The sequence below is a fragment of the Clupea harengus genome, chromosome 21 (assembly GCF_900700415.2).
Source record: "Clupea harengus chromosome 21, Ch_v2.0.2, whole genome shotgun sequence".
NCBI classification, from domain to species: Eukaryota; Metazoa; Chordata; class Actinopteri; order Clupeiformes; family Clupeidae; genus Clupea; species Clupea harengus.
Window position 1 is genome coordinate 2794896 of NC_045172.1, and position 12500 is coordinate 2807395.

The window sequence follows — 12500 nt, forward strand, 5'->3', positions numbered from 1 at the left end:
GCTCCTTAAAGGGAGACCTATATTCGCGAGCCACTTTTTAATATGCTCTCTGTTTTGTTTTTCATATTTAACCCTAACAAAAACGGTTTTGTATCCGTGCTGAAGCTTGGCTTTTATCCTGGACACTTATTTATGGTTAGGGATTTAAAATATTTTGGTTTTTTTCTGTAAAATGTTAAAAGTAATTGTAAGATACTAATGCGTTTGTTTAGGCCAGAAACATGCTTGAACTTGTAAATAATTGGTTGAGAATTTCAGTCACCTGTTTCTGACTCGTGTGTTCATCGTTTTTGGAGATGTGTTTAAACTTTGTAATTAAATACGCTATCATTTGTATTTATATTTTACAAAAAAAGTTCCTTTAAATAAATGACAACAATTAGAATCTCGAATGTTTTGTTTCGTTGTTTAAATGTTCAGGCCAAATCGATTAATTATAGGGCAAAATAGCACAGTAAAGATGGGATGATGTAGTAACTCTACCGCAGAATATTAGGAGAATTTGATGTGACCTTTTAGTTTGCTCTTGACGAGGCGAATACAGGCCATCTCAAAATAATGCGTTACTTATTCACACCCAAACTATTTGGGGCAGCAAAATTCCCCTTTACAGAGTACGCCTCCGTCATCTAATTTTTTTCTTGGGAAAGGGTTCAATGTATGCTTCGTTAAGAGGGGTAATAAGAGAGTTTCAACAGGTACAGACAAACTTCTAAGACAGAGCCGTTCCGAACAGTGGCATTTACTTTTGTTGAGCGTGCGCGCGCTTGATTGTAGGATGATTGTAGAATGCAATGTGTGAGATGGTATATGGCGGATAATTCACAGTTCCGCAGCCTGTTATTATACTTCTGGTTTGTGCCGGTTTATTGGAGTCGAGAGTCGGGTTCTCGCCTAACGCGTGATGAAAAGGGACTTCCCTTGGTGTCGGCGCTGAGGTGAAGTCACGAGAAGTGACGACCTGCTTTTCGTACGACCTACTTTTGCCGTTTAGGTGTTAATTGTGTCGTTCTTAGTGGAATTTCTCAGGCTAAGAATAAAAATGTGGCTTTCTCGATTTTGTGTGGCCTGCTATACTTGGCGTAACATTATTTTGCTGAAAGAAACGATAGTAGTGTGACGCACAAAAAGTATTCCCTAAATAACGTTGTTACACAAACGGGAGCCAGCCAGCGCGTTTCTGATCGCGATGGCATTCTTTTCTTGGGTTCCCGCTGGTTTTGTTTTCTGGAGGCTAACCCTGGTACACCAAACGCACTTAACATGATCATCAAGGACCCTGGAAATAACTTTTAGTGTTATTAACTGTTTTAACACCAACAGATGGCCTAGAGTACTCGTTTGCATAAAGAGCCTTAGAATTAAATAGCCTATTTTAAATAACAAACTATGGGTCAATAAAAAAATCGTATCGCACGACTGTGTTGTAGTAGGCCTACCTACAATATCCGTGGGACCGTGAGCGCATGCTTAGGTTATATGTTTTCATCATACAGCTCTAAAGCCAATCTTACATCCCACCATGAAATATGTGTTGATATGTGATTAAGTCCACGGAATACCCAGCCGGTAGGGGAATAGCTTTTGTCTGCTCGTGGCGCAATTTCTCATCCATAACCCTTATTGTATCAATTTTTGGCCGCGCGATCAATCCAATTGACCGTATGTGCAGGGGAATTGACGTTCCCGCAGGGCTGTTTGTTTCGCTGTCTCACGTGTGTGTGCACGCACGCACGCAGCCTACGCTGCAGCAGGCTCCTCTGCACGCATATCCCGATCAATGCCAGTTACAAACCGGTCCCGGAAAAACAAACACTGTCAACATGTTTACGCAATCTGCTCCGGCATTGAAGCCCTCCATTATTTTCTGTGGTTTGGAAGTGCGACAGAGGCCATAAGAGTAAGATGTGGGTAATATAATCACACTTGTTCCGTCTTCGCTTGAATGTGAGAAAACAAACATTAAGTCTTCACGCAACCACAATAACCTTTTTCCTGGGTACAACTGATTTTTTTTTTAAATTGTCAACCCGGTAAGACCTTCGTTTTCATTTTCTCCTTATAGACAAATGTGGAATCGATATTAATCAACAAGGTATTCATTTATTTATTTAATGTCAGGTGAAGAGGCGCTACAATGTCTTGCGCATTCTCAAACTGACTGTATTTATTCTTAGTTTGTCGGAGGGGAACGCCGTGCAGTTAATTAAAAAACAATTAAATAACATTAGGCTGGGTAATTACGTCGCCCCTCACCAGATTCTATTTTGCGATGCCTAATCCACCCTTATCTTTTAGCAGTGACACAGAAAGCAGCCGACCGTAGTGCAGTAGGCTATTTGGATTGCGTCGGGCAAACGTTGCCGCTTTGGGCAGGAACACATCTGTCAACTCCGAGAGCGGGGCGGAACGGCCCTGAAAAGGAGGGACAGACTGGACCTATTTATTTCGTGTGTGCGTGTGTGTGTGTGTGTGTGTGTGTGTGTGTGTGTGTGTGTGTGTGTGTGTGATTTGGGGGTGGGGCGTGCTCGTGAAAGGGTTTGTCGGAGACACGCATATTTCTGCTTTAAGGGCAGGGAAAATGCTCTCCAGCGGATTAAATAACCTCTAAACTAATTAATTCAGAGGAGGCCTTTCAGTGCGCCGCACGGTTCCGGAGCGCTGCTGCGCGGGGGTAGGTGTTTGCAAGCAATTTCAGACGAGAGCGGGGGAGCCTGACTGAAAGGATTGCATTATTCTGCTCAGCAAAGGAAATCAGAGAGCGCGGCTCTCTTGGGGCCTGGGCGGTGCGCTATAATAGCACACTGTGCGCTCTGTGAGGATATTGCTGTTTAAGTGTGTGGGGGGCTGGCACGTAGCGTGGGGGTGGGGAGGGGGTCAGTGCCGCGGTACTGGAGGGGTGGGTGTGAGAGGGACGATAGAGGAGATAGCCACGAGGACACCCCCCACCCCCCAATGTCCCAGCGCTCTGGTCTCTGCACTCTCGTCCTGAGTGAATCCAGCTGCTCCGCAAAGCCCTCTCCCGTACCCCACACACGTTTAAATCCTCCCGGGATTCACCTGTCAGACTCATAAGTCACACTTCTATACGCGCAGAATCTCGGGTGCTATATAAATAAGTTAAGCTGACATGGAAATTCTGGTATGAACGATTTTTGCCAACCGCGTGCCGATTGAACGGGAGTCAAAGAACCAGAGTTACGGACCTGGCCGCGCTCGGTGTTTATCGTAAAGGAGGGGGTCGTAAGCTCATAAGGACGGGGCTTCCTCTCTCTTGGAAAGAGTGTGGGGGAGGAGCGAAAGATTCCGCGCGCACAGCCGCACGCACGCACGCACGCACGCACGCACGCACACACGCTCTTATTGGAGCTGCTCCGGTAGGTAACAGTGATCCAGCCATCTGTTCCTGCAATCAGACCCTGGCAGCGGCGGCTCTCAAGCTTGCGTGGTTGCGAGCTGGAACAGTGACTCTGGCATCGACTCAACCGGGCGGGGCCAGATAAAGAGTGAGAGAGCGAGCGGGAGCACGCCACCACCGGCTCCGATTGCAGGAAGCTCTTTGCACGCAGCGGCGCCTCCAGCAGCCGTTATCAATCAGCGCGATCCACCTGCAGATCGTTATGGATCGCTTACAACAATTTACACAAAAACACCAGCGTCTAAACCTTTCCATTCCGGCACCACAAACACGCGAAGGACAATACCCACAAAGACTAAAAATGCTAATCATAAAAGTTTCCTTAAAACAAAGATTCCCTCAAGCTAAAGCTTTGATCTGCGGCCAGGTAATTTCCTGAAAGAGGAGCTAGTTTGCCGGGTAACTCTTCACCTTTGAGGTGGCCTTTATTTGGGCCTTCCAAAACGGAGCATACTATGGTAATTGGTGTGTCATCTTCAGAATTTGGAACTTAATTTTGAAACTGCACTGTATACTGCTTTTTTTATTTCTAATAATAAAAATTCAACTAGCCCCCGTGATGCATCTCAAATACCATATCCAAAGCTCTTTGTCCGCCCAGAGACGATCTTATGTCTCAGACGACTTTCTTGCGCGTCTGCCGGCAGCGGCAGCCTCGAGAAAGCATTTACCAAACACTTTCATGCGGCTGGCTCGGGGAAAAAGCCGCTGCCAACGTTTCTGCTCTGTGAGTGGTAGACCGGAGAACGTTAGAGTGGGAAAGGCGTCAGAGTGAGAGCTACGGAGTACACCGAGAATTCACCACCCCATCCTGTCTTCCGCTTGCTCCAACTCACAACGTGAGCTGGAATACTTGAGCCTGGTGACAGCAGCCGTGAAGCTGGGCAACAGGAGAGATCTTCGCGGAGAGGGACACATAATACAACCGGTAGAGCAGATTTATTGTAGGCAACTGGCAATTTTTATTAAATATCAAAAGCTTGTGAGGGCTTTCCTCCTGTGTTTCAACCGGATGTCTGACCTGCTCTCGTGAACCTCGTCCATTCAGCGCACTCTGAGTGAAAGCATAGCTCGACTACACCTGTGTATCCAAACCCGTGTCACGACTGTACGACGCGCAGGCAAGCAGAATGATCTTACCTCCCTCTTTCATTTACTGAATAGTCTGTGCATTATGCGCTGAAGCTGTCTTCGCGCGGGAACAGGCCTACATTTTAGACTGCACGTAAACAGAGGTAGTAATCCGTTCTCCTATAGATTATTGGCCTCCTTTTAGCGAGGTTTACACAACAGTGTTACCGGTAGCCTACAAACTGAAGCAAACGAGATTCGTGCCGACCCATAAACGTCGGTAGTCCGTATCTGTGGTATCCCTTACCCGCCTCTACAACCACTCTTCTAATAGTTTCCAGTCTTTCCGCCCTCTGCTCGGCAGATAAGTCCGCGGAGCGCCGCGCGGTGTCCTCGTGGGGGCCATTTCTCTTCCGCCAGCCCAAACAGCGCAGACCGGCTGTTAACTGAACACGCACACCACATTCATCATTCCAGCAGTGGGGCATTCCAACCGTCCAGAGTCAACACCAAAACATCCACACCAGACCGTGTAAGGTATAAGAGCGGCGTAAAAGTGACTATAAACTTAGATAAGTTCTACAAGAAAACTGGGGTCAGAAGCTGTCTGCTAAATAGTAGCCTATGTCGTTAGACTATTGCGCTTCCAGAATGCGATGCAATTGGTTTGTGTTTTTATCAGAATATGATGTAAAAATAGATACGATTAAATAACCAAACAATTAATTAATTAAACAATCAATCACGTGTCTTGTAAATTGTATGTATATGCATTAGTATTAGTTAACATTAATATTAGTTAATGTAAATTATGTCAACACACACACACACACCAAATATCTGGCCATATTTAAACACGGTGTGTTTGCATCAGAGTGGGCTCCTGCATGCGTGCAAAGGAAAGGTTGAGGCAGAGGGGAAAAGGGGAGAACAAGCCTCGGGCGCCGAGGGAGAGCGGACCGTGGTGTGCTTGGTAATAAATTCGAGCGCTGACTTGACAGGAGAGGAGGGCTGGTCTCTGTGGAAACTCCCTGTAAAGTCCGCGATGGAAGCAGGAGACGTGTAGCCTGTTTGCCATTCCCTCCACCCGTTCCACTCGCTCGCTTAGTTACACACACACACACACACACACACACACACACACAAAGGCTTGCTAACGAGCAGTGCCTGTTGTTAAAAGGGGCTTTTTTTATGAGGGAGTTAGTCTGTCGCACACACGAACGCTCAGATTTTGCGCAGATGCCTGCTTGATCGCTAAGGAGCCACCTCGCCTTCCTCTCCCCTAAAACATTACATTTAATACTTCCTGCCCAAACTACACGTCTTTCATATTGAGCCAGCTGTTGGTTTCAGTTTATTTTCTTTTTCTCCTTGAAAAACTCTCCTGTTTTCTGCCTGCCAATTGTGTTGTGTTTTAACCTCGGCGGTACTGCACCGTGGCTCGGAGCCGAAGCTCCGTCCCTGCAGAGCACCTATTAATCCGTTTGTCACGGGAAGGCGTGCTTTACGAGCTCTGAAAAATAATTCCGCGGCGCAGCGCAGCGCAGTCGGCGAGAGCAGTGTGCGCGCAGACAGGCCAGGGGCTGCATATGTTAAATTGTATCCAATTACAGGCCGCGCGGCGATAGGGTGGGAATAATTCTTTCCGTGTGACAGCGAGATTCGATTATTCTACACGCGAGGCGCCCCCTCATACCGACTGAAAAACATCCCTGAGCGTATGAAAATCTCCCCAACCGGTCAGATTTAGAGGATTTATTTTTTCATAAACATGGTTAGAGAGCAGTGACGTCGCCCGGCTGTGGCACAATAATGATGCGTTGTCTGCGCTGATGTCATTTGGATGATTGACACTGATATTTGGGACCATGGCAAAGCAACAGCCTCGGGTAGAGCTCTACTTTTCAAGGTGACCTTCATTTCGACCTTGACCTAGAGTAAATACTCAAATTGTGTAATGCTAAACACACATACAAACGAATATATTACAATTAAAATGGTAAGGGTATGATTCAATTCAGCGTGTGTGGCTTTTCGGTGGAGCAGCCTCCATCCAGCAGCAGCAGTGGAGACAATTAGATTCACATGGATCCGGATTCTTCTTCTCAGACCAGTAGGTGGTCCGCTATCTCCCGCTAGCAAAACACTGATCATGCAAAACACTGATCATACAAAACAGCCTGTATTATCCGTGGGGTGTGTGGGTGCTGCGCTATAGAATGGGGGGGGGGGGGGGGGGGGGGTTGCTGGCTCAGGCATTTTAAAACGAAATCTCCATGAATGAGTAATGGCTTAGCGTGTGGAAACGTCATGTGTAAATTTGGAGCGCAATGAGGTGTGCGTCTGACGACGAGGCAGTAGGAAACAGAAGCTTGCCTCACCATGTCATTACGTAGGTGCGTGTGCGGGGTTTGTCACTGTGTGCATTCCCTGTATTGCGTTTTAGAATAGTTTAAAGTCTATATGTACCTCTCATGCTTGAAAACCCTTGGGTTTTTGTGCTTCAAAGTTTATCCTCACTAACATAAACCTATACATTGTGTTTGCATATATGTGAGTGCAGAGGTGTGTGTGTGTGTGAGGAGATTCTCTGCTTTTCTCCTTGTAGTGGCCATCGTATAGTCTTACACACTCACTAACACAGGAAAATATTCGCACCCTCCTGAAGTATACTACACACACACACACACACACTCACTACTCATACACACATTCACACAGTATTCTCAACACATGGGCACGAGTGAGTGCGCGTGCACACACACACCCACACAAACAAACACAAACACACAAACAAACACAAACACACACACACACACTCAGACAGAGGCGCGGCTGGCTGTCTTTTTGATGTAGCGGCTGCCACAGTGGCAGACACGGCCACGTCAGGAGACACCTTGACAGGCTGTCAGCTGCCGCAGCTGCCATATGATTGGCAGGCAGTTAGAGGCAGCAGGAGAGCCTCTGTCAAGTGTTTGCGTGTGTGTGTGTGTGTGTGTGTGTGTGTGTGTGTGTGTGTGTGTGTGTGTGTGTGTGTGTGTGTGTGCTTGTGTACTAGGGGAGTGTAGATGCATATTGTTTGAGCCTGTGCACAATGTGAGTGTGTTTGCTTGTGCTTGTGTGTGTGTGTGTCAGAGGGGAAAACAAGCTGAGGTGAAGTGCTGCTGGTTCGATCATCCTGCTTCGGTGTTTACTATTCTTCCTCCCTCCCTCTCTCTCTCTCTCTCTTTTCTTCTCTCTCTCTACCCGTCTGTCTGCCTGTATATATCTCTCTCTATTTATTCACACTTTCTCAGTTCCATATTTTCCAGTTTCTCTCGTTCCTTGAAACACACACACGCAAACACAAACAGACACACACACACACACACACACACACACACACACACACACACACACACACACACACACACTGGCGGGGTTAGCAATGTCCTCTGGAAGTCTGATGGCAGTGGCGGAGGGAGATCAGGAGCGGCGAGCTGCAGTTTTATGCCATTAAATATTAAGAGTGGGGCATAAATAATGGTGCCTGACAGGCCGTCTCCAGCGTCTGCCTGCCTAGCTGTCCTCTCGCTGCACACTCTCACAAAGGCCCTTCCCTTCCCTCTCCTCTCCTCCTGTTCCGTGCTCTCTCTCGCTGTGCTCTCTCTCTCTCTCTCTCCTGCGGTCGCTCCCCCTCTCCTCTCTTTCGTGCTGGCGCCCTCTCTTTATGTGTCGTTCTCTTTTTGTCACTGTCAGTCTCTGCCTGTCTCCCTGCTGCTCCTCCCGGCTGTCTCACTGCCACAGCGGCCGTGTGCTCCGCTGTGCTCTTCCTTTATGTGGCTGTCTTCTTCTCGTCCTCTCTCTGCTCCCTCGCTCGCTCGCTCGCTCTGTCTTTCTGTCTATGCTTTTTAGAATTCCCTCTCTCTCTCTCTCTCACTCGCTCTCTCTCTCTGCCTGTGATCCCAGCTTTTGCCCAGCCTCCCCCTCCCTCTCTCTCTTCCTCCCTCCCTCTCCCTCTCTCTCTCTCTCTCTCTCTCTTCTCCCCTGCTGCGAGTGGTGGCCTTCAATGTCAGCCTTCTCTACGCATGCCCGCCCCCCTCCGCGCCCCTCCGCGCCCCCTAGCCCATCCTGTCCTTCAGTGTCTAGTCAGGGCAGTCAAACAGCACGTCAGTGTCACCCGCCCACCTCTCACAGCTGACCACCCAGGCTCAAACACGCACACACACACACACACACACACACACATACACGCATATATACTCACACTCACACTCTCTCTCTCGATCACACACACATACACACACACGCACACACAGTTTCTGTGCTGTCACAGAGGTGTGAGGGCAGAGACGTGTGTGTGTGTGTGTGTGTGTGTGTGTGTGTGTGTGTGTGTGTGTGTGTGTAAGAACACAGACAGTTCAGAACGCTGTTGACAAAATGGCCCCTGAGGACACACACACACACTCACCCACCACAGCAGGGTGTCTTGCCCAGTGTACATTCCCATCGTTCCACAGATTATATTGACACTCACACACACACACACACACACACACACACACACACACACACTGAAACAACAAAGACAAGCACATACAAAACACACACACACACTCTCCCCCACACACTAGTGGACAGAGGTGTGGAATACTCATTTGTCTGCAAACCTTTCCCCCTAGTCTTTGGCTGACATTCTAAACTTAGCTGTTAGACAAGAACAATCTTGAATTGCTCAAAATACACATGCAACACACTCACACTCACACTCCCACACACACACGCACACACACACACATACATACATATTTATACACACACAAACTCACACTCACACACACATTTTAATGACTAAGACAGACTGTGGACCCTGGAAACAAAAGAGGGAAGGAATTGAAAGAGGACGGTAAAAAGGAAAGAATGATGAAGAGTGATGAAGGTTAGTCGGTGGTAGAGCTTACTGGTGATTGTGTATGCATGTGCACGTGCCTAAGTGTGTTTGTGTGTGTGTGTGTGTGTGTACGATAATGTATGTGATATTTGTTAATGTGTAGGTTGTGTGTGTGCGTGTGTGTATGTGATATTTGTTTATGTGTAGGTTGTTGTGTGTGTGTGTGTGTGTATGTGATATTTGTTTATGTGTATATTGTTGTGTGTGTGTATGTGATATTTGTGTATGTGTATATTGTTGTGTGTGTGTATGTGATATTTGATTATGTGTTTATTGTTGTGTGTGTGTGTGTGTGTGTGTGTGTGTGTGTATGTGATATTTGTTTGTGTGTATATTGTTGTGTGTGTGTGTGTGTGTGTGTGTGTGTGTGTGTGTGTGTGTGTGTGTGTGTGTGTGTGTGTGCTGATCCAGGGCTGCACCTCCCAGATCTCACACCTCATCTCATCTGTGTGGGCAGGGGAGAGCGCCGCACAGAACGCTGCCAGGATGAATAACAACCGCCTGTTAGTCACAGTATACACACACACACACACACACACACACACACACACACACACACACACACACACCTAGCACCAAATGCAGTACAGTCAAGGCTGCTTTGTGCACACACTCTCTCACTCTCTCCCCTCGCTCGCTCGCTGGGTCTCTTCTGCACTTTCTCTCTTACTCCACCTCCTTTCATCCCTCTCTCTCTCTCTCACCCCTCTCTCACCTCTCTCTCTCTCTCTCTCTCTCACCACACTCTCTCTCTCTCTCTCTCACCACTCTCTCTCTCTCTCTCTCTCTCTCTCTCACCCCTCTCTCTCTCTCTCTCTCTCTCTCTCTCACCCCTCTCTCACCCCTCTCTCTCTCACCCTCTCTCTCTCTCTCCCCTCTCTCACCCCTCTCTCACCCCTCTCTCTCTCTCTCTCTCTCTCTCTCCCTCTCTCTGAGGCAGGCCTGCCATGGTGCATTAATCACTGATGGAGCACTGATGGCTCTAATTGATTAAAGCACCCTGCGAGTGCACCGATCACCTGATAGCCCCGCGGTGTAATGAGGGACAGCAGGAGCACAGCTGGAATCACAGAGAGAGAGAGGGAGAGAGAGAGAGAGGGAGAGAGGGAGAGAGAGGGGGGAGGGGAGAGAGGGAGAGGGAGAGAGAGAGAGGGAGAGAGAGAGAGAGAGAGGGAGAGAGAGAGAGAGAGAGAGAGAGAGAGAGAGAGAGAGAGAGAGAGAGAGAGAGAGAGAGAGAGAGAGGGAGAGAGAGGGGGGAGGGGAGGGGATAGAGGGAGAGGGAGAAAGAGAGAGAGGGAGAGGGGCTTCTGATCACTAGCTGGACAGGGAGGCCCAAAGCAGGGCATCACTTGATGAACACCAGAGAGAGAGAGAGAGAGAGAGAGCTAGAGCTAGAGAGAGCCCATACACACACACACACACACACACACACACACACACACACACACACACACACACACACACACACACACACCCTCCCACTGCGTGTCCTCTCCACACAAACAGGCATTAATCGCAGCCGGCTCCACTGACATTTGCGAGAAAGGTCATGGCACGCAGATTCATCTCTCCGCGCTCACTCGTCGCCCGACATGCGGCGCGCCCCCCCCCCCCCCCCCCCCCCCCTCTTCCTTTATTCTCTTACCACATCCCCCTCTACCTTTCTCTCTGGCTTCCCTTCCAACCAACCCCTCTCTTCCTCCCTTCAACATCTCTCTCTCCTTCACCCCCGATTACTCTCTCCATCTCTCTCTCTCTCTCTCTCTCTCTCTCTCTCTGCATGCATCTCTCTCCATCTCTCCATCTCTCTCTCTCTTCATCTCTCTCTCTCTCTTCATCTCTCTCTCTCTCTCTATCTCTCTCTCTGGCCCCTTGTTGTCTCCGGTGAGGGCTTGGCCACCTGTAATTTGCCGCCCCGCGTGACTAATCACAGGCTTCCTGCTCCACCACGCCCCGCCCTTGGCTGAGGTAATGGCACGGTAAACACGGCCATTTCAGCGCCGCACACGATTGTTCAACCATCGCTGAGCACAGGGAGAGGCAGCGAGAGGGAGCGAGAGAGAGAGAGAGAGAGGCTTACATCCACACAGAGAGCGGTAGCAGGAGGGAGAGACAAAAAGAAGGGAGCAGAGAGATGGCGAGAGAGAGAGAGAAAGAGATGTAATAGAAATATGCCTGTCACTCTAGCTGGCTTTTAGCATTTCTGATGTGGCTGTGAAGGAGAGGTGCATGTGCAAATGTAGGTTAAGAGTGAGAACCGTTTTTGCCCCCCCCACCCCACCCCCCAAGAGATCTTTTTAGAGAACAACATTCCCGATTTAGAAATAAGTGCCTTTGTGTGAAAGTGTTTGTGTGTCTCCATGCATGTGTGTGATTCCTTAAGCGCAGCTGGGATCCATCTCAATCATCTTCCTCCCTGTGGCCTTTCGCCTGTGATGACCCCCAAACCTCGCTCAAATTAAAACATTATAATTCAAAAGAAGCTTTTACTGGCACGACCATAACATTGTATAACATTGCCAAAGCCTATGGAGCGGTAAACATATATGGTAGAAAAGAAAAAAAAAGAGGAGAATCTTTTTAATGTTAACATGAACTCTTTCCAACTGTGTCAGTTCTTTAGGAACCTGCTATTAACAGACAGTCATGGTTAAGATTAAGACTGCCTAAGTTCATTTAAAGGCAGTACCTCATCTCTTCTCCTTGGCTTGGGAACTTTGAGATGTTCCACGTATCCATCCATGAGAGGCAGTTCTTTACAGTAGAGTGACACACCATTGTATTGCATTTCCAACTTGGGGATGCACAAATAGTCATGAGTAAGGTTGACATTGTCCAATCAGACCACTTCATTTTTAAACCATCATCAGCAGCAGTGACTCATGGGAAGCTGAGTATTTCAAATACAGCTAGGGTAAGGAGCCTTTTTGTAGGCATTGAAAAAGTTCACCAGGAGTAGCAATGGAAAGCAAGACCTCAGAACCAAGTAGTTCCTCTCTGAGATCCCCAGGGCGGAGACTGGTGTGTGTGTGTGTGTGTGTGTGTGTGTGTGTGTTTGTTTGTGTGTGTGTGAAAGAGCAA

At 48.2% G+C, this 12500-nt stretch overlaps 1 protein-coding gene and 1 long non-coding RNA gene across 3 annotated transcripts in view; both read left to right on the top strand.

Moving 5' to 3' along the window:
* bcor (BCL6 corepressor) overlaps positions 1 to 389 on the top strand; it is a gene marked incomplete at its 5' end in the record, with an annotated part of 40386 nt that extends 39997 nt beyond the window's left edge. Inside the window, one exon of the mRNA XM_031559156.2 lies at positions 1 to 389. This exon is cut by the window's left edge and continues 781 nt beyond it.
* Positions 390 to 1819: 1430 nt separating this feature from the next.
* LOC116218131 overlaps positions 1820 to 12500 on the top strand; it is an 18714-nt gene continuing 8033 nt past the window's right edge. Inside the window, exon 1 of one of the 2 annotated variants that reach the window (XR_004162697.2) lies at positions 1820 to 1907. This is a non-coding gene — a long non-coding RNA (uncharacterized LOC116218131). Of the gene's footprint in view, positions 1908 to 9138; positions 9408 to 12500 lie in introns of those variants that run through there. The other variant, XR_004162696.1, reaches the window with a different exon arrangement.